The sequence below is a fragment of the Pan troglodytes genome, chromosome 7, assembly GCF_028858775.2.
Source record: "Pan troglodytes isolate AG18354 chromosome 7, NHGRI_mPanTro3-v2.0_pri, whole genome shotgun sequence".
NCBI lineage: Eukaryota > Metazoa > Chordata > Mammalia > Primates > Hominidae > Pan > Pan troglodytes.
Window position 1 is genome coordinate 26,197,774 of NC_072405.2, and position 24,852 is coordinate 26,222,625.

Sequence of the window (24,852 nt, forward strand, 5' to 3'; positions counted from 1 at the left end):
ATAACTTGCCTAAAGTCAGAAGTGAGTCAGAGACCCAGCTCAGGTTCCATCCAGACACTCTGCTTCCCAGGATCCTGTAACTGCATTTGGAATTTGTAATTATTTCTCCATTATTTGATTAGAAATAGGGACAATGTTGATTCTGGCTTCAATCCAGAAACAAACATGTGGACACAGGTTTAACTGAAAGAAAGCTGAAAGAGAAGATTCAAGGACAAATCCCAATACTCTGATATTTTTCTTTTTTCCCCACTTGTATGACTTTTTGTGAAAGATCCAATAATATATCTTTATAAAGATATATATATTTTACAACTTATTATTATGTTCATTCAGAGAATTTTTGTACTGTAACTTCAATAATGTTCCATTGAAGATTAAGTAAAAACGAAGTCCAGCTGAAACTTTGCTTTGTATTAAGGGTAATAACATTTTACCCACAAAGATATGAATTAATATGTCATCTCAACTAAAATATGGAGATAAGCCAAATTTTTCCTAGTTATAAAAAACAAGGCAGGTTAATAATTGCCAAGGTGAAATGGTCAGTTTATTTGCTCTCTAAGAAAAACAAAAGTATTCCCTGAGGTGCAAAATTGTGAAATTTAACTGGAAGCATCAATTACACTCTGGACAAGTTGTTCCTTTTGTTTTAAAATCCTCTAGAAGATTTTCTAATGTGTAATAGGCACTTGTTAGCTCCATTAATCATATTGTGTAACAGTTTCTTATTGGAAATCTGGGTTCATCATTTCTTCTTTCCTTCTTACGTAACTCAAGCAGTTGTTTGCCATTTGTCCTGTGGTCCCTGTTTATTCACTCAGATTCCAGTAAAATACCAAAGTTTTGTTTTCTTTCTGTTCTTTGTTATCTACTGGACTTGAGCACTGACGATGTTTGGTCTTCCCATTAAACATCTTGCTGTCCTTCACGTGGACATTTTGAAGATTATTAAGGGAAAGGTAATCCTGTTGATTTACTGGAAAAAAGAAGGAAAAAAAAGCCAGTTAGGCTGAAGTGATTTGCACACACACAGAAGAAGTGGAAATTATACATTCATAATTGTAGAGAATTCAAGCTGCTAATGTTAAATTTCAAAAGCAAAAATATGGGATTATTCGGCTAATTCAATAATGACCTCTGTTGTAAAATGACATATTTTGAAATACAAACTTATCTTTCCTTCTTGTATGCCTTTAGCTTTGGCCCCATTCAAGCAATAATTTAGTCTTGTGTTCATTTCCTCACTGGAGGGACATAACATTAACAGCAGGTAACATGTGGTATACTTATCATGTGCTAAACATGGTAATTATATCAACTCACTCAGCCACACAGCCCTATAAGTAGGTACTGTTAATGATCTCCATTTCACAAATGACGAAACTGAGACACAGAGGTTTAAGTGACTTGCACGAGGTCACACAGCTAACAAGAGGTATAGCTGGGCTCAAAGGCAATCCTGCTCAGAATCTGTGCTCTTTTCTACTAAAGGTAGACTATGCTGTCTTTTGGAAACTTGGCTAGCATCATTGCCTCAGGAGAAACTTGCAAAAGTTAATCAGGCAGTAAGGACTACTCTAGGGCCAATATTTTGTGGAGGAATTCCAAAAGCCAAATTTTCTTGGAGTAACATTATTCCATGGATGTACTGCCATAACATGGTGGAAGAACTATCATCAGGAAAGGTCAAAATTATGGCCAGGTGCGGTGACTCACGCCTGTAATCCCAACGCTTTGGGAGGCTGAGGCAGGTGGATCACCTGAGGTCAGGAGTTCGGGACCAGCCTGGCCAACATGGCAAAACCCCATGTATTTTTAGTTTCTACTAAAACTACAAAAATTATCCAGGTGTGGTGGCGGGCGTCTGTGGTACCAGCTACACAGGAGGCTGAGGCAGGAGAATTACTTGAACCCAGGAGGCAGAGATTGCAGTGAGCCGAGATCGCGCCACTGCACTCCAGCCTGGGTGACAGAGCAAGACCCTGTCAGAAAAAAAAAAAAAAGAAAAGAAAAAGAAAAAAAGCAAGAAAGAAGAGTTGTGACCTTGCACAACTGCGCCAAAGCTATGAAATGAGAATGAGACCTGAGATCACTGGCTGAAAAAAGTACAAGAAAAGCATGATATAATAGGACAACAGGTACAGTCCCACCAAGATCAGGCTGATTAGGTTGTCAAACACATTAAACGGACACTGTCAATTCTTTTTTCCTTTTCCTTTTGGAAGACCTTTTTCAGAGAACTCTTCAATTAATACATCAGTTACAGCACAATTTTCATCCAAACCCTCTGGACCCTGTATTGTGCCTGCCAGATTGAACACCTGTCCATTATTTGATACTTGACCCAGTCACCGTGAGAAAGTTTAATTCCAGATCTTGCCGCCTCCAGTCCACTCAAGCTTGCAGCGAGGAACATGTCTGCTTAAGGCTACATGAGGAACTAGACTCAGACAACTGATCTTATATCCTTGACTGTATTCTACCAGCATAAATTTCTGATGGTTATATTTTCCAAACTTGACTCCCAGTTCAGGAGGCACCCTTTTATGGGACTTATAAAACTCCATGCTCTGATTACAATGATAACATTTTAAACTTCAAATGTGCCCTTTATTAAAATATTTAGAACGGAGTGTATTGTAGATATCAAGGAAAGGGGTTGTTAAGAACAGTCTTCATTCCATACAACTAGCAGAGCCTCATCAGGTGGAGGTAATCAAATTCCTTCCTAAAATGCTGGTTTCAATGTCATCTCAGGCAGAGTCCTGAAAAACTAGAAAGTTTATTTGCACATAACGTAGGTCTCAGAAATTTCAATGGAGAAGCATTTTAAAATTAATAAAACTAAAACAATTTTACTAGTGAGTTATCCTAAATATTCCCATTATTGATGTAACTAGCAGAAAGTTTAAATTAATAGATGCTCAATAAATAGTTCCACCTTCACACACACTTTCTGGTAAAGATTCTGACAATATGAACTAGAAAGATAAGGGTAAAGGTGGATAAAGAGAAAGAGGAAGAAAAGAAAAAGTGAGGTGCTTTGTAATGTGTCAACTTGGGTAGGCCGAACTACAGTTCCCAGAATTCCTTTTGCCTTATGTTTTCCATTAGGAGCAGTTGGCGGGCAGAAAGGAAGTGGCAGCTATCTTTGCAGCTCCCCCATGCTGTCACGTATCTCGTTGGCCTTAAGATAGCGGCTAAGCCTCCAGCTGTATCACTTCCCTTTGGATATAATTTGGAGCCTCGTTTAGCACATAACAAATGGGTCTGGCTTCTGTAGGACACCCACATCAACCAAGGTCAGAGGCAACAAGAACGGACACAGGTTTCAGTCCGTCCTCATAGATTCCAGCTCCTGCTTCTATTACGCTCATCTACTCTCTCGCTTAACTGCAGTTCGTACTTCAACCTCCAACATCATCCGTGGAGACAGCTGCCTTTCAAAGAGTACTTAACCAGCTCCCACATTTGCATTAAGTCAAATCCCTTATATATCCTAGAAGCTCTGCTTCTGTGATTGAACTCTGCCTGTAACTCTGAGGCTCCTGGACAGGAAAGTCGAATGCCACAGAAGGAATTTTGTCACTGCACCATTGTTTCTTCCTCCCAGAGTTCTCTGTTCTTTTGCTCACATCTGGATTGCTCTCTCTCTAGGCCTGCTACATGAGGCATGTAAAAAGTAATACTGATAGACATTTGGCAGATACCCCCAAATGTGTAGCTTCAGGTTCCACACAACCTATGTCCTCCCCTGCATACTAGTTAAGATAAAATGAAACGCTTACTCACTACTCATCTTTTCAGAGCTTTCTCACCTATGTGTTTGGATTTTTTTCCCCTCTGATTCTCAAACTAATTTTAAATTGGTTCCCTAGCAGGAAGAGTGCAAAAGATGTTTTCTTATTTTTTTTTCTGCCACAAAAAATAAAAAGTGTTCTTGCTAAGGAATATGTTTGTTTTTCTTTCTGTGTGTTTGCAAGGACTGTGGACTGGCATTTATTTTATGCTTCTGAATAATAACATCTTTCTTATTAAAGAAGAATCTCCCCAGAAGGTCACATGTCATTAAAAAAACAATTTCAACCAAATACACGTAAATTCTAATAGAAAACAGATTTTTTACCCGTAACACATGAAGAAGAAATTTAGCTATATTGTATAAAAATATGTGGGGAAAAAAGAACACAAGAGCTCGTGTTAAGTAAAACCACATTTTAAAATACGCCTTTAGGAACACGGAAGATGGAAGATATCACAAGATACTTGCTTTCATTCTACTCCTCGGTGATGATGTAACTGCTTTTTTTTTTTTTCTTGATGAATTTGCAGTGTATCTTTTCATCCTGATGCCTAAATCCAGTCTCTATATATACCTCTTTTCTCCAGTTTTTAGACTTTTAAAATATTATCTTTCCATGAAGAATTCAACTAATTGGAAAATGCGTGATTCCTACCACTATGACAATATCTGAAAGTAGAATCCTCAGGGTTGCAAGCTATTCTGACAAAATTTCTGAACTCTAGCAGAAAATGTAAAAATATACATTTGACAAAAATATATTTGCCCATTTGAATTTCAATTTTGTCTTTTTTTAACTCAGTTTTTATTTCTTAGAAAAAGGAAGACAATCTAAATATAATTCCCTGAGATATAGTTTCCTTTCACTTCAAAATAACTGTACATTAGGTTGAGAGACAAAAAAATTCATTGTCTACAATTACACATACTTTCTGATTAATTTATTGGTTAGCCCACATTTAGTTCATCACGCACAACTTATTTTTCTGCATGTGCATTTGGGACAATAACCTGGCATATGAAACCTTTAAAATTTACATTTAAAAATTTATATTTGCGCTTGGATGACTTTGCCAATAACTAGAACTCCCTCAAAAACAAAGGCTAGGTCCCTGACTCCTATAGGCATGACCAAGAGTACACTACAAAATGATTCCTCTGAGACTGAAATGTTTTTTTCCTGCTTCTCCCTCAGAGAGACATTGTGGAAAAATTCTAGAACTTTTAGAATAGACATTGTGTGCTTGACTCCAGCGATCAAAGATTCTGAAATATTGAGGCCCCATTTGAGAGTCATACACTTATACTAGTTTTATTTGTTGTTGTTGTTTATAATCTGAAGAAATGAACTTCAGCCATCTAGAGCAAAAATAGTTGGATTTGTTGGAGGGATACGGACTGAGCTAAGTAGTAGAATCAGTGACAGACTGATACAAGCCAAGGGACGGCAGAATAAGGAAAGCTCCAAAAATCTCTCAAAGGTTTGTTCTTGGATTTATTCTGTAGTATGCAGCCCTTAAAATGTTTTAATTTCAGTGGAATTCTGGCCTCTGTGTCTGTCCATACAAATCTCACATCCCTAAGAGGGAGAATCCAATCAGCCCAGTCATCTGTATTTCTTTCTGTTTTTCTTTCTGTTTTTCTTTCTTTCTTTCTTTCTTTCTTTTTTCTTTCTTTCTTTCTTTTTTCTTTCTTTCTTTCCTTCCTTCCTTCCTTCCTTCCTTCCTTCCTTCGTTTCTTCTTTCTTTCTTTCCTTTCTTTCTTTTTCTTTCTTTCTTACTTTTTTTTTTTTTGAGACAGAGTCTCACTCTGTTGCCTGGCTGGAGGACAGTGGTGCAATCTCGGCTCACTGCAACCTCCACCTCCCGGGTTCCAGCAATTCTCCTGCCTCAGCCTCCCAGGTAGCTGGGACTCGGGCGTGCACCACCATGCCCAGCTAATTTTTGTATTTTTAGTAGAGATGGGGTTTTACCATGTTGGCCAGGAACATCTCGATCTCTTGACCTCGTGATCCGCCCACCTCGGCCTACCAAAGTGCTGGGATTACAGGCGTGAGCTACCACGCCCAGCCATCTGTATTTCAGTGTACACCTAGATATATGGCACCCACACACTGAGGCCACACCTTTACTCCCTGGCCCCAAAATTTTTGTCAAATGTGGCTGCTGGGTGATCTGTTGTGAGCAAGAAAAGCCCCATAGTATGTGCCAATCTCCTACTACAAAATTAGGAAATTTCAAGAGAAATGAAAGGGGGGCATCTGTCCAGTTTAATGGAAGATTGCCTGGCTCAATAAAGATGCTCGGCAAGCCTAAGACTGCATCTCCAATGACTCTTTCACCAATGAATTAACCATAATACATGTACCCTTTTCTATTGCTGTGATGTATATAGTTGTTACCTTTTTATTTGCCTATTCTAATTTCTATGTACCCTCTCTGAATGAAATAAGTCTTAATTAGCCACCAGCCCTTCTCCTAGCCCATCCACCAAGGCTAGATGTTCTCCTATGTATTTACTTCTCTTATATCACACATCACTATACTGTGTACTGGAGCTTCTCTTTTCATTCCAGGGAGATCAGGGGCTTGTTTTTTCTTATTTCAATATCCACAGCACCCAGCATATGCACACCACACAACAGAAGCTCAGAAATATTTATTATGCATGGAATAGTAATATCACCTACTTGTATTAGCATATAATGTAAATATTCAAAATTGGTAACGATTAAACTTGATAACTTACATGAAGTGCTTATGACAATGCCTGATAGAAAATATGCGATAAATTTTCGTTTCCTTCTGTCTTGAAACAATGTCATGATTGTTTAAATCGTTCTGTAAAGAAGGAGGCAGCAGGCTGGCTCCTGGGATTGGTGGCTTATACCTGTTATCCCAGCACTTTGGGGGGCCAAGACGTGTGGATCATCTGAGGTCAGGAGTTTGAGACCAGTCTGGCCAACATGGTGAAATCCCATCTCTACTAAAAATACAAAAACAGCCAGCTGTGGTGGCGGGTGCCTGTAATCCCAACTACTCGGGAGGCTGAGGCAGGAGGATCACTTGAACCTGGGAGGTGGAGGTTACAGTGAGGCAAGATCACACCATTGCACTCCAGCCTGGGCAACAGAGTAAGACCCTGTCTCAAAAAAAAGAGTGAGGCAGCAATGTACAACCAAAGATAATAAATCATTTTATGAAGATAATTCCAATGTTAGATTAGGAAGCTACCATGTCCAGCCTGCTGCCTCATTCTTTACAGAACGAATGAAAGAGTCATGATGTTATTCTTAATAATGTAGAACTATTTGTGAAATGTGGATGCAGTGAACGTTGATGCAGACAATACAATGCCCCTAAAGTCATTTTACTAACATTCCCAAATTTACTCATGCTTTAGCACAATAATTTTACATTTCAGTTAAGAAAGGTGAAAGAAACTTGTTTAATCTGTAATGGAAGACCTTGTAGCAAAACAAAATTGCTACCAAGAAAGTTGAAAAGTAGATATATATAAGAAAAACGTTTTTGTGACCTGGATTCACAAAGTCTGGGATAATGTTCTTACTCAACAACTATTTAAATTGGGATTCCCTGAAAGCAGAGCCTGAGACAAAGATTTGGATACAAGTAGTTTATTTGGGAGGTGATTCCAGTGAGCATAAACAAGGGAGTGGTCAAATGAAATAGAACAGGGAGGAAAGCCAAAAAGTACCTAATGAGTGGGGGTACACTCATAGACAACTGAGGCTCCAACCTACTGCAACCTCTGAGGGCCCCACATCAGAATTTTCCTCTCAGGTGGCAGGAGACCAAGAGTAGGTATATATCCACCAACCCCAGGTCCTTGTTGCTTGAGGGTTGCTTCTGTGGTATTGATTCCACCTGTTGTACTATGATCCTTCCACCTGTGCTTTAATCCCCAGCTCATTTCTTCTCTAGAGCTAGGTTGATTACCTTCCTCTTTTTCACTTTTGACTTCACCCTTTCCTTCCACAGTTGTTTCCCCTTTTTACTCTATGAACAAGCCCAAGGGTTTCTATTAAACCCTAGAAAATTAAAACCTCTCTTATTCCTGCCTCTAGCAACTTTCCTATTTTTCTCTCCATTTCAACTATGCTTATTTTTTAAGAAGACAGTCCACACTCACTGATTCCACGGTCTCTCTTTCCATGAACTCCTCAATTAAAGCCAGTGACTTCTGACTCCTTTACTGCAATGGCAGCTGCTTACAAGACGCCACAACACTCCTCATGGCAGTTTCTCACTGAATTCTCAGGCTGCTCCTTCTTCCTCAAAAGTTCTTCTTCCACAGGCTTTTATAAAACCCATCCCTCTTAGTTCTCTGGGCATCCTCCAAGTTTTCCATCTTTCCTTTATGGAGTATTCTTTCCTTTTTGGTCCATTGAATGTTAGTGTTTAACAACTCCCAAATATTTCATTCCAGCTATTACTTCTCTCTGTAACTCCAGAAGTGTTTGTCCAGTAGCCTGTTAGCTCAGACTAAATTTATTATAGTCTCTTCTCTTCCTCTTTCCTTCCCTTGGGAAGAAAGGCTTGCCTTGGAAAGAACATAGTGAGTTGGCAAAACCAGCATTTACTCACTTCATTTACCCACTTCAAAATCTTGGGATTATCAGAGAACATTCCTCCTCCTCATCCTGCATTTCCAGTTAGTCATTAAGTTCTGCTGATTCTACCTTCTAAATGCTAAATTCTCTCCATCAGCCCCATTGCTGCTGTCACCTTAATTCATGTGTTCATCACCTTGGCATAATCTACTGGTATCTCTTAGTTGATCAATCTGCTTCCAGTTTCTTCCTCACGCAGACCATCTCCTACAGAGTATAAAACATTATCTTGATGCAAAAAAAGACCACATTACTTCTCTACTTAAAAAGGCTTAGAAGTTCTCCATCAAGTCAACAATCAACAAGCTAAAATCCGATTTCTTTTATGTGGTGATCTAGCTAGTCCCAGTGTCAGGATCCAGAAGCTGCTCAGGTGGTCCCTATGGCTAAAGCCATCATGAGCCAGCCAACCTGGCATGTGTGGGTGCTTTGAAATCAATGGTTAAAATCTGAGTGTGGGAATGGATCCTGAGACCTTGTAGCCCCAAGTCAGTATTGGCACAGAGCCTTCTCTGTAAACTTAAATTAAGTGTCAACATTTAGAAGTCATTTACTATGAGCCAGGTACTCTCTGAACACTTCCTATGTACTAATTCATGTAATCTACAGAGTAGCCCTTTGAGATATGTATTATTATTTTTAATTCCCATTTTCCCAGTGAGGTGACTGAGACATAAAGAGAGCAAGCAACTTGCTTAACATCATATATGCCACGATTTGACTTGAAATAGACTGTTCTAGAAGCAGGGTCTTATCCATTTGCTATGGGCTTTGTTAGCTTTACACAGAGGCTGTGGGGTTCCCAGGCTTAGAACATAATTCCAGCCTGTGCAGGGATCTAGACGAATCAGAGGTGAAGAGTGGAAGAAAGAAGCAGAGTGGAAGCCCAAGCCACTGATGGCAATCTGAACTTGGAGCGTGACATCACCAGGACAATCTTTATCTCCACATCTTCCCAATCCTCTACAGTTCTCTCATCCAACACACACACAGATACAGACATACACACGCACACATAGACACACACACAATCCATGAGAAGCTTTCACCAGATCAGAAGTGGAATTATTGCTGCAGAAGATAATGATGGATGGCCCCTGACCACATGAGAATGTTTTTAAAAATGACAAAATATTGGGAATATAACAAACAAGCAAAAAAATGGGACCCATCTAGAGAGCCACATGTGGTCTCTAATTCCTCCCTGCACTGTGGGTTTGGAATGAAAACTGGCCCCTATGAACCGAGTTAGCCATGCCCTGTTCTTCTCTTGAATATAATGGGAGGGGATGTCAGGGAAATGGAGATGTCTCTTCTCACAATATCTGCTAATCAGGATTGTTAAGGGCCTTGTGCAATTAATTTTAGCTTTCAAAAAAGAAATAATTTCTCAGAACTCCATGGTGAGGAAATAGGTCATACTCATTAGCATAGTTGTAGAGGAAGAACAGTGTTTAATAATAGGCCTGGCTGAAATAGGCTAGCAGTGAAACTAGAAGGGCAAAATTATTCTGTTAATGAAGAATTAATGAAGATTTTCGAGTTTCCTTAGGTAACCCAAGAAGAAAGGGGTGAAAAAGGAAGGAGTGAATGAGATAAGAATGGGGAGGAGGATGTGAGGAAGGAATACATCAAGATGCCAGGGAGCTGAGCAAGAGGCAGCCAGGGAGAAGTTCTGGGCTATGGCCAAGGATCTTTAAAGAGCAAGGATCTTTAAATAGTCAGTTTTAAGGTGTTTGGTGCAGCCTAAATTCCTCTTCCTCTTCCCCTGCCTGAATCTTCCGTCAGAATCTACTACACAGAGATGCCTTGTATCTGCGGCATTTTGAGAAGAGGGAGAGAGGCAGTTGCTTTGGGAATGATGCAGAGTGGAGAAAAAGAACAGCCAAAAGAGGCTAGACTTGAGAGAAATCACAGTAATTCAGTAAAAGCCGGAAATAATAGAAAAACATTGACTCCAAAGATCCTGGAAGGTGCCAGCAAGTGAGGTTAGGTTTCCCACTGTAGATGTAATGGAAACATGGTTTCCCCACCAACTTCGAGGCTTGAGAGCATTCAGGTAACTGATACTTATACTATGTTAGTAAAGCGGATATGTGTCTTTTGACAATTTACATGTGAAATAAATGCAGCTCTGTTTTCTAATTGAATTTCAAGGCTCCATTCCATGGGCTCAGAGAAATCTGATTCTCTACTGCTTTCAGCATGATATCAGACAATTTAGAGTTTCTCTCCAGTCTGGGGGTTGCATATGATTTCTGGGGTTTGGGGTGGTGTGAAGTTGGTATAATGTCACTACAACTGTCTATTCTTGCTCTAGTCACTGGGACCTCAGCCTCAGGGACTACAAAGATTGCTGCCGCAAATCCCCCCACTTCCTTTTCAGCAATGCAAGGGAAAACATCACATTCTTTTGATTTCCCACCAATTCATCCTCTTTCCACCCAGGCAAATTGTGGGAGTGGGAGCTTCTCTGATTTTAATCTTTTTTCATCTGTTGTTTCTAATATTGCTGGCTGTGACAATCCGCAGAGGAAATGCATGCCTACCTCTAGTCTGAATGGGGAAAAACAAAATCCAGTATATAAGAAAATATATGGTACAGTGGCCCGGCATGGTGGCTCATGCCTATAATCTCAGCGCTTTGGGAGGCCAAGGTGGGTGGATCACAAGGTCTAGATATCGAGACCATCATGGCCAACATAGTGAAACCCTGTCTCTACTAAAAATACAAAAATTAGCTGGGCGTGGTGGTGCATGCCTGTAGTCCCAGCTACTTGGGAGGCTGAGGCAGGAGAATCACTTGAATCTGGGAGGTGGAGGTTGCAGTGAGCCATGATTGTGCCATTGCACTCCAGCCTGGTGACAAAGTGAGACTTTGTCTCAAAAAAAAAAAAAGAAAGAAAGAAAATATATGGTACAAACTAATACCTACAAATATCATTCGGTTACATTGGCTTTACACCCTCCCTTTCTATTAGTTCAAAATAGTACTCATAAAATAACCATCCTGTAAAGTAATGAAACTGAATTTTCTTCCATTGCTACTTTCTCCTCTGACCTAACATTAATTATCTAAGAACTTAAGTGTTTAGTGCTCTACATCAGAGGTCAACAAACTATTGTATCGCCCACAGTCTAAACTGGACCCATGGTCCATTTTTATATATTTAAGTAGTTGAAAAAAATCACAAAAAGATCGATATCCTGTGACCTGTGAAAATTATATAAAATCTAAATTTCAGTGTCTACAAATAAAGTTTTATTGGAATATAGACATGCTCATTTGTTTATATACTGTCTGTAGCTGCTTTCATTCTATAACCACAGAGTTGAGAAGTTGCAACAGAATGTATAGCATACAATGCTGAAAATATTTAATATCTGGTCTTTTACAGAAAAAGTTTGGTCAACCTTGTAGGGGAACCAGCCCGCTATACCACCCGTGGTTCTCCCCTTCCCAGTGGAGACGAGGGAATGAGAAAAGAAATAAAGACAAACACACAAAGTTCAAGAGTTAACAAAAGTGGGTCCAGGGGTCCATCGCAATGTGGAAACTGTGACAGCCCTGAGCTCTGGATTCCACTGATATTTACTGAGTACAATTCCTTTGATCCTATAGGCTGAGGGTGGGCAGATGGTGGGGTGATCATAGGGTGACCATGGGGAGAGGTGGCAGAGGGGGTAGCATGCGTCATCAGCAAGTTAATATTATTTACTGTTCCACTGTATAAGCTAATACTCTATGTTTAACTTACAGATAATCGTTAAAGTCCAACTAAGTGGTTAACAGAACAGGACGTGAAAGCAGACAGCCCGTCAGATCACAGGCCTGTGCATCAAAGGAGCGGTCCACTCCAAGCACCATCAGCAGAGCAGCAGAGCTCTCTGCCTCTGGGAACGAGCGAGAGATAGAAGACTTTCTCCTTATCCTCAGAGGACTTCTCTTTTACAAGCAGCCTCCTGCTGTTCCCTTCTGGGGAATGGAGCAGGGGTCGCTTCCCTTCCCATGAGACCTTTGTTCAGGGACTCAAGTGGGAGGTTGAGCAATAAGCAAGCTTTCTTGCTTAGAGGCTCCGCACACTTCCTGCGGTTGTTTGTTCCACCCTGCGGTTAGTCAGGCAAGCTCACCGCCTGATTCTTATATTGCTGGACTAAGCAGAAGCTATTCTTCTGATTCATGACTATATTAATAAAGCACTATTCTAAAGCATATTTTGTTAATCCTTAAACAGGCACACCATAGGCCAGCCCTCAACCACCTCGGCCCACATCCAAGCCCCTGTTTTGACCCACATTTCCCCCATTTTTAAAATTTAAAACAGCCATCTCAATCATAATTTGCTTGTGGTTTTGATTTTCTTTCAGGAGCCGCCTTCCGCATCTGCAGACTAAAAACAGACAACATAAGCAGACACAAATTAAAACAAAATTAGCAATGGCAGAGCTTCCCAGAGTTTTAATCCATTTGATAGAATTGAGCTCCGAGAGCCTATCTGCGGCTCCAGCAAGCATTTCTGATCCAGGCAACAAATTTAAGTGAGGCTGCGATGCTGCAAAAATCTGTTCTTTTAATTTAGTTATATCCAGGGTTAGATTATCTTCTCTTCCTTGTAAATGGCATCAGACCTTTTCCTACTGATGTTCAGTAACATTATAAGAATAAGGAGTAATACAAAAAGCAGATGTATTCCAATCACATTGCATTTGCATACGATGCTCTAAATTCATAAAACGATCTCTTATCCAGGTGACTGTTTGCCTCAAATCATTAATTTGATTGGCCAACTTCTGATCAAGTTTTGCCTGAGAATTCCATAATCTGGTGAAATTTTTCTGCCAGGCATTAACATAATGAGCAGTTTGAATGGAAGAATGCAAGGCAACACCTGCCACAGCCGCGGTGGTGGTGACAGCAATCAAGCCCATAATCACAGCAATTAAAGTAAAAATAAATCTTATTGTACGATTAAGAATCCCTTTTAAATCTCCAGTTATTACATGAATAGAGGGAAAAGTCTCCCAAGGCCTGTTAAGAGTAACTGGAATCCAAACGCCCTCTCGTGCTCGGACCAGCAAAATGCTATTCCTCATATCAAAAGTAGAATCAATACAAGTAAACAGATGGCAATTGTCACAAGTAATGGTTTGAGAGTCAGGTAAAATGATAAGTTTTCCAACAACTAACATGTAAGGAGGTTTAACATAACTTTGAAGAGAAATAGACTGATTAGACTGAAGAAGCATGGTAAACAGTAGCTTATTACCTCTTGTTCCCCATGATGCTTCCCCTTTCCACACTCTCATTCCGGAGGTAGCCATAAGCAACTTCCACAATTCTGGATGTTCCAGACCCATGACTGGACTAATTATCTTTGGTCAGGGAGGAGCAGTACCTTTATCTTCCCATTTCAATGGATATAGTGATTCCAATCTTCTAACTAAAGTGGGGGGATTATTGGGACTTTCTCTATAATCTATCATGAAAGAATCCTCAGCGCACCCAGCATTTTGTCCAGTGCAATTTCTGGCAAAGGATCCTTTGGGGGCCCAATCTATAATTATTCCATAAGAATCATTTTGCAAAACTACTGCACCATCTGCTACACAGTCGTCCCAAGCAAGAATCTCTAGTTTTTCTGACCATTTTGGATTTCTTTTAGGACAAGCCAGTCCTTGAGATTTGTAATTTTTTACTTTTAAATTTGGCCGAAAATAACCATCCCCATAAGTTTTTACAGTCATGATAGGTTGGAAAGACATTCCACTCACTACGTGATAACTGGGTTGGGAACGATTATGAGGAGGTACATAGATTATCCAACTATGTATTTGCAATGGTAAACATCAAGGAGCAATTCCTAAACAAATTGGAGGGTATTCATACCAGTTACATTGATCAACATGCCCTCCTTCTCAGGCTGTGCAGGACAGCCATCATCAATCGGCCCAGGCATCCAAAATACTATCATTTGTATAAACTTCAATAGGGGAATCCATCCAAGTAACTGGCCTAATTAAAGGAGGAAATGGAACAGAAGCCGGTATGTAAAATTTTGTTCAGTCCAGACAGCAGGGAGACTTACCGCCGCGGTAATTACCATCAAGGCAGCCAAGATCATATTACCCGGGATAATTGCCAGTTGTTTCTCCTTTAGGCTGCCCTCTGCCATTTGAGTCAGCTTCTTTATCTGTTCTCATGTCGGTGGTGTAGCCTGGCGGGTCTTCTCCGTCTTCTGTTGTTTCTCTGAGACGCTCAGCTTCGTCATCTTTCTCAGCTCCCGAAAGGACAGGTCGGAGGGACCAGTCTTCTTCCTCTTTGGATTCTTCCCTTTCTTCTGTCCGGTCGGTGTAGGGTTCATTGTAGAATTTCAAATGTCTATTGGGTATCTAAATGGGTGTTTGATTGTCTCCTGGTGAAACACAAGCAAAAGCCCTTCCCCACGTCATAATTTTTCCTAATTCCCAAGTTTTAGTTCTGGTATCCTTCCACCAGACCGTTTTTCCTTCATGTAAATTAACTTTCTGTCCAGAAAAGTGTTGTTCGGCTGCTGTGGAGACCTGATCTCTGGAAATGTTCAAAAAATTTAGAGTCAAAAGGGCTAATTGTAACTGCCTATGGGGCGTGGTATACTCCTTACTACTTCCCCCTTTCTTTTGTTTTTCCAATTGTGTCTTAAGAGTCCGAATGGCCCGTTCTACTATGGCCTGACCTTGCAAATTATAGGGTATTCCTGTAGTGTGTACAAATTTCCATTGCTGAACAAAACTTTCAAAAGTTTTACTGCAATATCCTTGTCCGTTGTCCGTTTTCATTTTCTGTGGCACACTCATGACTGCAAAACAAGATAATAAATGTCGTTTTACATGAGCTGTACTTTCTCCAGTTTAGCATGTAGCCCAGATAAACCAAGAGAAATTATCAACAGTAGCATGCACAAGAGAAAGTTTTCCCAATGATGGGACATGAGTCACATTCATTTGCCAAAGAGCATTTGGTTTAACTCCAGGTTCTTGAGTAGGTAGCTGTAGCACCTGGCATTGTGGACAATGTTGCACTATATTTTTAGCTTGTTTTCAGGTAAATGAATATTTATTTTTTAATCCAGCTGCATTTACATGAGTTAATGAATGGAATTCTTGAGGCTCTGTTAAAACAGGTGTCACTAATAAATCTGCTTGATTATTTAATTGGGTTAAAGGTCCTGGTAAATTTGTGTGAGCTCGAATATGTGTAATATAAACAGGAAAATTTCAAACTCTGCTTGTTGAAGTGAACCAAACAAAAAATTTAGCTGATCATCAGAAATATATTTTATTAAAGCTGTTTTTACCATTGTTGTCGCCTGAACCACATAGACAGAGTCAGAGACAATATAAACACGTTGATCAAAATCTTCCAATACAAATATAACTGCTTGTAGCTTAGCTCTTTGTGCAGAATGAAACTGGGTTTGAATAACCTTTTCTTCTGGTCCTGTATAAGCTGCTTTTCCATTCTGAGAGCCATCAGTAAAGACAGTTACAGCCCCCTCCAAGAGGATAGAACTGGTTATTTTAGGTAAAATCCAGGTAGCCAATTTTAGGAACTGAAAAATTTTTGTTTTAGGGTAATGATTATCTATATGGCCAACAAAACCAGCTAAATTAGACTGCCATTCTGATAAATTTATAAAGGCTTGTTGAACCTGTGCTTTGTTTAAAGGAACTACAATTTTATCTGGATCAGTGCCAGTGAATCTAACTATTCTTAATTGGGCTTGGCCTATAAGAATAGCTATTTGATCTAAGTAAATTGAAAAAGTCCTAGTTGTACTGTGGGGTAAAAAAGACCATTCAACCAAGTCAGCATCTTGAATAATCACTCCTGTAAGAGAATGGAGAGTAGGAACACCAAGAGCTGTAAGGGAACACTAGGATCTATTCTACTGACTTGAGCACTTTGAATTTTTTCCTCAATTATTCTTAACAGCTGAAGCTGTTGCAGGCGTCAGAGTTCTTTTGCTATGTAAATTTGGATCCCCTCTCAGCAAAGCAAACAAGTCAGACCTCGCATAAGTGGCAATTCCTAAGGTGGGCCTTATCCAATTAACGTCTCCTAATAATTTTTGAAAATCATTTAAAGTTTTTAAGGACTTCTTACGAATTTCTACCTTTTGAGGCTTAACTGTTCTCTCCTCCACCTTCATTCCTAGGTAATGATAGGGTGTAGTAGTTTGAATTTTATTTGGCGCTATAGCGAGAACTGTAAGCCCCACCATTTCTTGTAACATAGAAAAACATTTGATAAGTCTATCCCTACTTGTAGCAGCACATAAAATGTCATCAACATAATGAATAATATTAACAATCAGGAAACTGATCCTGGACAGGCTGAATGACCTTCCCAACGAAAGTTTGACGAATTGTAGGACTATTTAACATTCCTTGGGGTAAAACTTTCCAGTGATACCTAGTAGCTGGTTCCTTATTATTTATAGCAGATATTGTAAATGCAAATTTTTCAAAGTCCTGGGGATCCAAAGGAATGGTGAAAAAACCATCTTTCGAATCAATTTTTTTTTTTTTGAGACGGAGTGTCACTCTGTCGCCCAGGCTGGAGTGCAGTGGCGCGATCTCGCTCACTGCAAGCTCCGCCTGCCGGGTTCACGCCATTCTCCTGCCTCAGCCTCCGGAGTAGCTGGGACTACAGGCACCCGCTACCACACCCTGCTAATTTTTTGTATTTTTAGTAGAGATGGGGTTTCCCCGTGTTAGCCAGGATGGTCTTGATCTCCTGACCTCGTGATCCTCCCGCCTCGGCCTCCCAAAATGCTGGGATTATAGGCGTGAGCCACCGCGCCCGACCCAAATCAATTATTACCATCGGCTATTCTCTTGGAATCATGACTGGGGATGGCAACCCCGGTTGGAGAGCCCACATCGGTTGAATGACTGACTGCATTAACCGCTCGTAGGTTGGTCAACATGCGCCATCTACCGGATTTTTTCTGAATTACAAAAACCGGGGAATTCCACGGTGAGAAAGAAGGTTCAATATGTCCTTTGTCTAATTGCTCTTTTGCTAGTCAATGTAATGCCTCCAGTTTTTGCTGAGGAGGCGGCTACTGATCAACCCACACAGGTTTTTGAGTTTTCCATTTCAATGGGATGGGCTTTGGAGGCTCAACAGTGGCCGCCCCTAAAAAGAGTACCCAATTCCTTTTCGGTCAAGTTTAACTGAAGCTTCAATTGGCTGAGTTATTCCAACCGCATTCTTTCCTAATGTTTTTCCAGGAGTATACCCCAACTTAGTCATCATGCTTTGACTCTCTGAACTGTAAATCATAGAGGGAATGGTGATTTCTGTACCCCACTGTTGTAACTAATCTTTTCCCCACAAATTAATGGGAATGGCAGTAATTATAGGTTGGATGGTGCCTTCCTGTCCATCTGGTACTAAACAGTGTAAAATTGTAACACTCTGATAAACTTCAGATGCCATGCCTATTCCAATTAAACCCATAGAAGCTCTCTGTTTGGGCCATGTTTTTGGCCACTGATCCAGGGCTGTAACAGAAATATTAGCGCCTGTATCGACAAGTACATCAAAGAGTTTTCCCTGAATCGTTATTGTGCACACAGGTCTATTTTCAGAAACTTGATTTACCCAATAAGTTGCTTTTCCTTTGCTATCAGTGCTGCCGAAACCACCTTCTCTTTTTACTGTACTTTCTCCTACTTAGGTAATAACAACAATTAGGCAATAAGGTAATAACAACAATTGAGCAATTCTCTTTGCCAGGCTTGCACTCCAAGGAATACTAGAACTAATAACCAATTGAATTTCTCCCACAAAATCTGAATCTATCACTCCAGTATGAATTTGAACTCCTTTTAAATTTAGACTAAATCTCCCTAAAACAAGTCCAACTGTTACCTCAGGTAAAGGGCCAAATACTCCAGTGGGCACCTTTTGAGGTGGTTCCCCTGGAAGCAGAGACACAGCTCTGGTGCAACATGAATCTAAAGCAGCACCCCCTGTTGTAACTGGCGCCAATTATGTTACTGTGGTGGTTGGGCTAGAGGTATTTGTGTCACTTGAGGGATTAAGGGCACTGGTGCCCACTGACGGACAAACTGCTGGAGAGGGAATGCCCCAGTTTGGAGTGGGGCCTGAGGCTGGCCCCTCTTCCCATTTCCCAGTTGTGCCTGCAAGGGTTGGCCATTTTCATCAAATTTGGAGTGACACCGTTTAGCCCAACATTTACCCTTCTGGCACCTGGGACATAAGCCAGGTGGCTCCTTTGTTTGATTAGATCTGGATTGTTTGTTTGATTTGTTCTTATATTCCTTTTTTGTATTTCCAAATTGCCCACAGTTATAACAATTGCCTGAAAAGTTTTTCACTGGATCTCCCACCTTTAATCCTGCCATGTTTTGAGCCATTATCATAGCCTTATGCATGATTCCACCAATCTATCACATGCCCTGATATACTCATTGATTACATCAACTCCCAGCAGAACCTTTCCTTTCACAGAGCGAATAGGTGATTGACACTCAGGGTTGGCATTTTCATAAGCCAACAATTCTATAATCACCTTCCTGGCACTTTCATCAGTGAGAGCCTTCTGAGCTGCATCTTGAAGAGGAGCAATAAAATCAGGATATGGTTCTTTTGAGCCTTGTCTGACAGAATTAAAAGAAGGATAAGTAGTTCCTGGGTCCTGAATTTTTTCCCATGCCCTCAAGCAACAATTGCGAATTTGCTCAACGGCATCATCCTGAAGCACTAATTGCTGTTGTACAGTTCCTCATTGGCCCCCAACTCCCAACAGTTGTTCAAGTGAAATGGCAACAACAGGATTAGCAGCATGGTTTTTTTGATCTTGATTTTGAGCCTCATCGGTCCACCAACTTTTAAATTGAAGAAATTGGGAGGGCGAAAGAGTAGCTTTTGCTAAAATCTCCCAATCGTCCGGGGCCAATCGCTTGTCCTGAGTTACTGAGTGTAATAGTAACTGGACAAAAGGCGAATTGGGACCTTACTGACCAACAGCTGCTTTGAGATCTTTAAGCAGCTTAAAAGAAAATGGTTCCCATACCGCCTGATGGGCACCACCCTGCTGCTGTGGGAGTTCCAAAACTACTGGAAACTGCCAGGCATCGGGATCTCCAGCTAACCTAGCCTGCCGACTAACCATTTGAAATGGTGATTCATTGACATTAGGTGGCAGTGCAGCCCTATGCTGTACTGGTGCTGCAAAACGTGTTCTTGATTCTTGAGCCCCTAATTTATCCATTCGTGAAACAGCGCAAATTTGAGATTCAAACCTCCAAGGCTTCAGGTTACGTTGCCTTATTGGAGGTGGCCACTCCGGATGATCCCAATGAGGAGCCAAAGATTCCTCAAGGCCCTTCTTTGTTTTAAACATATTGGCATAAATAGCTTCTCTCTTTATTTTAGGAGCAGCTGGAGGTCCCACATGCTCCTCAAAAGAAATTAAGTTATTTCCAGGTTTGTCTGTACTTTCCTCAAAATCTTCTTCACTATCCTCTCCTCCTTCAACTTCCTTTATATTTATATTGGCGGCAGCAATGCCTTCCTCCGCTGGAATTCTTTCTGCGGGAGGATAAACCTGGTTTTCCATTTGAAACGGTTCCAAGGCTGCTTTAACCATAGCCCAGTCTGACCAGACCGTTAGAAGAATAAGTTTTCCTTCCTTATGAACTTGTTTTAAGGCAATTCCAACCTGCTCCCAATCTTTTAAATCCATGGTACCTTATTCAGGAAACCAAGGGCAATACTGCTCTACTGTTTGAAACAGAGTAATCAAGTTTTCTGTGCTAGCCTTTATTACCCCCCTCTTTAAGAGGAGTTTGATAAAGTGTAAGTAAGCAGAGTGCTTACTTTCCGATTGTCCCATGGTGTCCCTGGAATACTCCGAGCACACAAGCTTACCGCAAGGCCGACCACACGTTCTTGGGAGTCCCTCGACAGACTGGTCTCCGCAATGACCACGCTCAGGTGTAACTCCACCTGGGTACAAGGAGCCCACTCTGGGTGCCAAAGATGTAGGGGAACCAGCCCGCTACACCACATGCGTGTTCTCCCCTTCCCGGTGGAAACGAAGGAATGAGAAAAGAAATAAAGACACAAAGTTCAAGAGTTAACAAAAGTGGGTCCGGGGTTCCATCATAACACGGAAACTGCGAAGGCCTTGAGCTCTGGATTCCACTGATGTTTATTGAGTACAATTCCTTTGATCCTATGGGCTGAGGGTGGGCAGATTGTTGGGTGATCACAGAGTGACCATGGGGAGAGGTGGCAGAGGGGCTTAACAGAACAGAACAGGACGTGAAAGCAGACAGCCCGTCAGACCACAGGCCTGTGCATCAAAGGAGTGGTCCACTCCAAGCACCATCAGCAGAGCAGCAGAGCTCTCCGCCTCTGGGAACGAGCGAGAGATAGAAGACTTTCTCCTCATCTCTACCGCAGAGGACTTCTCCTCTTTTACAAGCAGCCTCCTGCTGTTCCCTTCTGGGGAATGGAGCAGGGGTCGCTTCCCTTCCCACAAGACCTTTGTTCAGGGACTCAAGTGGGAGGTTGAGCAATAAGCAAGCTTTCTTGCTTACAGGCTCCGCACACTTCCTGCAGTTGTTTGTTCCACCCTGCGGTTAGTCAAGCAAGCTCACCGCCTGATTCTTATATTGTTGGACTAAGCAGAAGCTATTCTTATGATTCATGACTATATTAATAAAGCACTATTCTAAAGCATATATTGTTAATCCTTAAACAGGCACACTGTAGGCTGGCCCTCGACTACCTCGGCCCACATCCAAGCCCCTGTTTTGACCCACAAACCTCTCCTCTATACCAGTGTGTTTCACCCGCTATCAGAGTTTTACTTGTTTCCTTATCTAGATTGGGGAGAGTCTTGGATAGACCGGCCTGCCATCCAACGTCCTTGGTTTTTAGCCCTGGAGATTATTTAGTTCTTCTGGTAAGGAGAGGGCATTTTCTCTTACCTGGTTAATCTGAATTCATGCGTGTTTTGCTAGTTCTCCCCTGACTTTGGGATCTTTCTCATGGAAGGAGAAATGCAATGTGGAAGCCTTTTTATGGTAAAATAAAAAATTATAAGGCCAAGGTGGGTGGATCACAAGGTCAGGAGATCGAGACCACCCTGGCTAACACGGTGAAACTCCATCTCTGCTAAAAATACAAAAAATTAGCCAGGCGTGGTGGCGGGTGCCTGTAGTCTCAGCTACTTGGGAGGCTGAGGCAGGAGAATGGCTTGAACCCGGGAGGCGCAGGTTGTAATGAGCTGAAACCATGCCACTGCACTCCAGCGTGGGTGACAGAGCGAGACTCTGTCTCAAAAAAAAAAAAATTATAATATATACAGCTGTAGCTTCCCACATAATGCCGTGAATTTAACATGAATCATTGTAACCCCAATCATGCCACATACTCCTCTGCTAGTCCGTATGGATGCATATTACAAATCTAGTTGTCACCTGCAGCTCTCTCTATTTCTGTGAATAAAAACTTATTTGACCCAGAAACCATCTTTTATAAAATCACTCCAGATTATTCCTTATAACCATGACAATTTTGAGTCCTTATTTCATATCATTTTGTTTTGATTAACAGTGTTTTTAAAGTGAAAGCTGATGTTTAATTTTCATGCCTTTCTAACATTTTTCCTATGAATTAGGAGACAAAATCTGTATCAGCCCATATTTCCATATTTTTGGAACTCCCTCACCTAATTATCCAATTTTTCTACTTAATTACCAACATATATCTAGTTCCATAGTTCTGGTTTAACTGTTTTGGTATAGGGTTGCTGGGAAACAAGGAAAAAAATATGGATTATTTTCCTTGTAGTTTTAAAAATTGTTACTCATAACTCTTTGTTTAAACCTCTCCAACTTGGTGCGTCTTGGGAAAGAAGCAATTTACTCAAGATTTTACTACATGATTGCAGCTTTGACCAGATTTTCAGTGAATAGAGAAGATGATGTAAAAACATACATACAAGAAAAATACAGGAAGAATCATGTAGTAATCACAACTCTGTAGAAGTAAAGCCATGTGAAAACTGATGAAATGCAACTATAGATGAAATTGTCAGAATCGCGAAGGTTACATCCATTAAATGAGTGATTTTTGAAAGAAAAGAACATAAATTGGTTATGAAGGAAGAGGCAGTTCAGACTGTTACAAATGTTAATATTGTATGTCGACAGCAGTAATTAGGTATTTTCAAATCTAATAATAAAGAATCAAAACTAGGCAGTAATGAGAGATGTTCTGGTAATTAGATCTGGGGAAAACAGAGCAAGGCAAAAGGAGCCTTGAAACATTACTTACGCATGTGGATTTGATAGAATTCGTTGACATAATTATATAATGGCTGGTTGATTAGATTATATACATCAACTTTTAAGTTTTTGAGCAAAAGAGTTAGGGAAGAAAAATCTCCCTCCCCAAACTCCCGAGGATGCTTGGCAATCAATGTCAGGAGACATTTTTGGTTTTTACAATGGACAGGGGTTTGCTCTAGGTATACAGTGGGTAGAGGCCAGGGATGTTGCTAAACCTCCTGGAATGCACAGAACCACCCCACAACAAGAACCACCCAGCCCAAACTATCAATAGTATCAAGGTTAAGAAACTCTGGGCTAGATTAAAAGGTAGAGAAGTTAACCATGCTAAAATTTAACCAAAAGATTTAACCAAAAGGTTAAACTAGGTCAGAGGCCTCCAATTAGTCCTTTGTTTGGCATGACCAGTCTCTTCTTCCATTAAGTTACCCAGAAAGCCAAGTTATATTTTTCAGGAATATTCAAAAATTAATTTTACATTCTGCTCTTAATAAATTTGAGGTTTATACCCATTAAAATGGATGAGTCGCAGAAACACAATGTTGAATGAAAAAAGCAAGTAAAGCAAAAATACATTCAGTATGATATCATTTATATAAAGCTTGAAAATAAGCAAAATAAAACATATTATTTAGGGATATCCATAGTTACATGAATAAAATGAAGGAATTCAATAACATTGAATTCCGGATAGTATTTATGTCTGCAAAGAGGAAAGAGTTTGAAGAAAATGTGGCAGGGAGTAGTCCTTAAACATCTTAAGTTCTTTTTTTTTTTTTTTTTTTTTTGACAGAGTCTTGCTCTGTCACCAGGCTGGAGTGCAGTGACACAATCTCGGTTCACTGCAACCTCTGCCTCCCGGGCTCAAGTGATATTGTCCTGCCTCAACCTACCTGGGAATACAGGCTCGCACCACCAAGTCTGGCTAATTTTTGTAGTTGTAGTAGCGGCGGGGTTTTACCACGTTGCCTTGTCTCAAACTCCTGACCTCAAATGATCCAACTGCCTCGGGCTCCCAAAGTGCTGGGATTATAGGCATAAGCCACTGTACCCAGACACGTTTTGATTAAATTCTATTTTCAAGGTTAGGTTGTGGGTTCTTGAGTGTTTCGCTCATTATTGTACTTTATGTATGTATGTATGTATGTAGAAACAGTTGCCTTAAGTTCCTCAGGCTGGTCTGGAGCTCCTGGCCTCAAGTGATCTTCCAGCTTCAGCCTCCCAAGTAGCTGAGATTACAGGCATATAATGTGCCCAGTTGTCAGTATTGTACTATAGAGTTTACATGTATGTTATATATTCTTTTGGGTGTATGAAAAAATCACATAATAAAAACAAATAACATGCAGTTATAAAGTAGTGGATTTGTCCCTGAAGATTTTTCCTTTAAGTTCTGTCACCATCTGCAGGTTAAAACTAGGTATTGCAGAAAACTTGTTTTTCAAAGAATAAAAAGTACAAACGGCTGGATTTCTGTTACAGACATGCTTACAATCCATCTGTGGATAAGGAGCATACAGAATACATTAAAGAGATAAACAATATAGCACCAAGTGTTTTGTTTTTTTTTTTTTTTTGAGACAGAGTCTCGCTCAGGCTGGAATGCAATGGTGTGACCTGGGCTCACTGCAACCTCCACCTCCTAGGTTCAAGCAATTCTCCTGCCTCAGCCTCCTGAGTAGCTGGGATTATAGTCACATGCCATCACACCCGGCTAATTTTTGTATTTTTAGTAGAGACGGGGTTTCACTATGTTGGTCAGGCTGGTCTCGAACTCCTGACATCATGATCCACCTGCCTCGGCCTCCCAAAGTGCTGGGATTACAGGCATGAGCCACCGTGCCCAGCTGTGTTATCTTATAAGTACCACCTGGTTAGTGTCCTACCAAATATCAAGAAACAGAAAAAGTATTTTCACATCATAACAACTGATTTAGTTTATGTTAATAAAAATTTAAATCCTTTACTTTATTCATCCTGCTACTACCTTAGGCCAAGCCTTCATTACTTCATGACAGGTTGGCACCTGTTCTCCTTG

The 24,852-nt window shown here is 40.6% G+C and overlaps 1 protein-coding gene and 1 long non-coding RNA gene across 5 annotated transcripts in view; one reads left to right on the forward strand and one right to left on the reverse strand.

The window, feature by feature from the left end:
- Nucleotides 1-24,852, reverse strand: part of FGL1 (fibrinogen like 1) — a 58,619-nt gene that overhangs the window by 30,519 nt on the left and 3,248 nt on the right. Inside the window, exons 1-2 of one of the 4 annotated variants that reach the window (XM_001141969.8) lie at nt 4,274-5,009; nt 10-979 (exon numbers count right to left, since the gene is read on the reverse strand). The gene's annotated coding sequence lies outside the window, so the exon portion shown is untranslated. Of the gene's footprint in view, nt 1-9; nt 980-3,295; nt 3,574-4,273; nt 5,010-24,852 lie in introns of those variants that run through there. The other 3 variants (XM_054657248.2, XM_054657249.2, XM_054657250.2) reach the window with 3 other exon arrangements.
- Nucleotides 5,198-12,650, forward strand: LOC129135778 (uncharacterized). Its single transcript, XR_008536904.2, has 3 exons — nt 5,198-5,286; nt 11,837-12,037; nt 12,199-12,650. It is a non-coding gene; the product is annotated as an uncharacterized LOC129135778 (long non-coding RNA).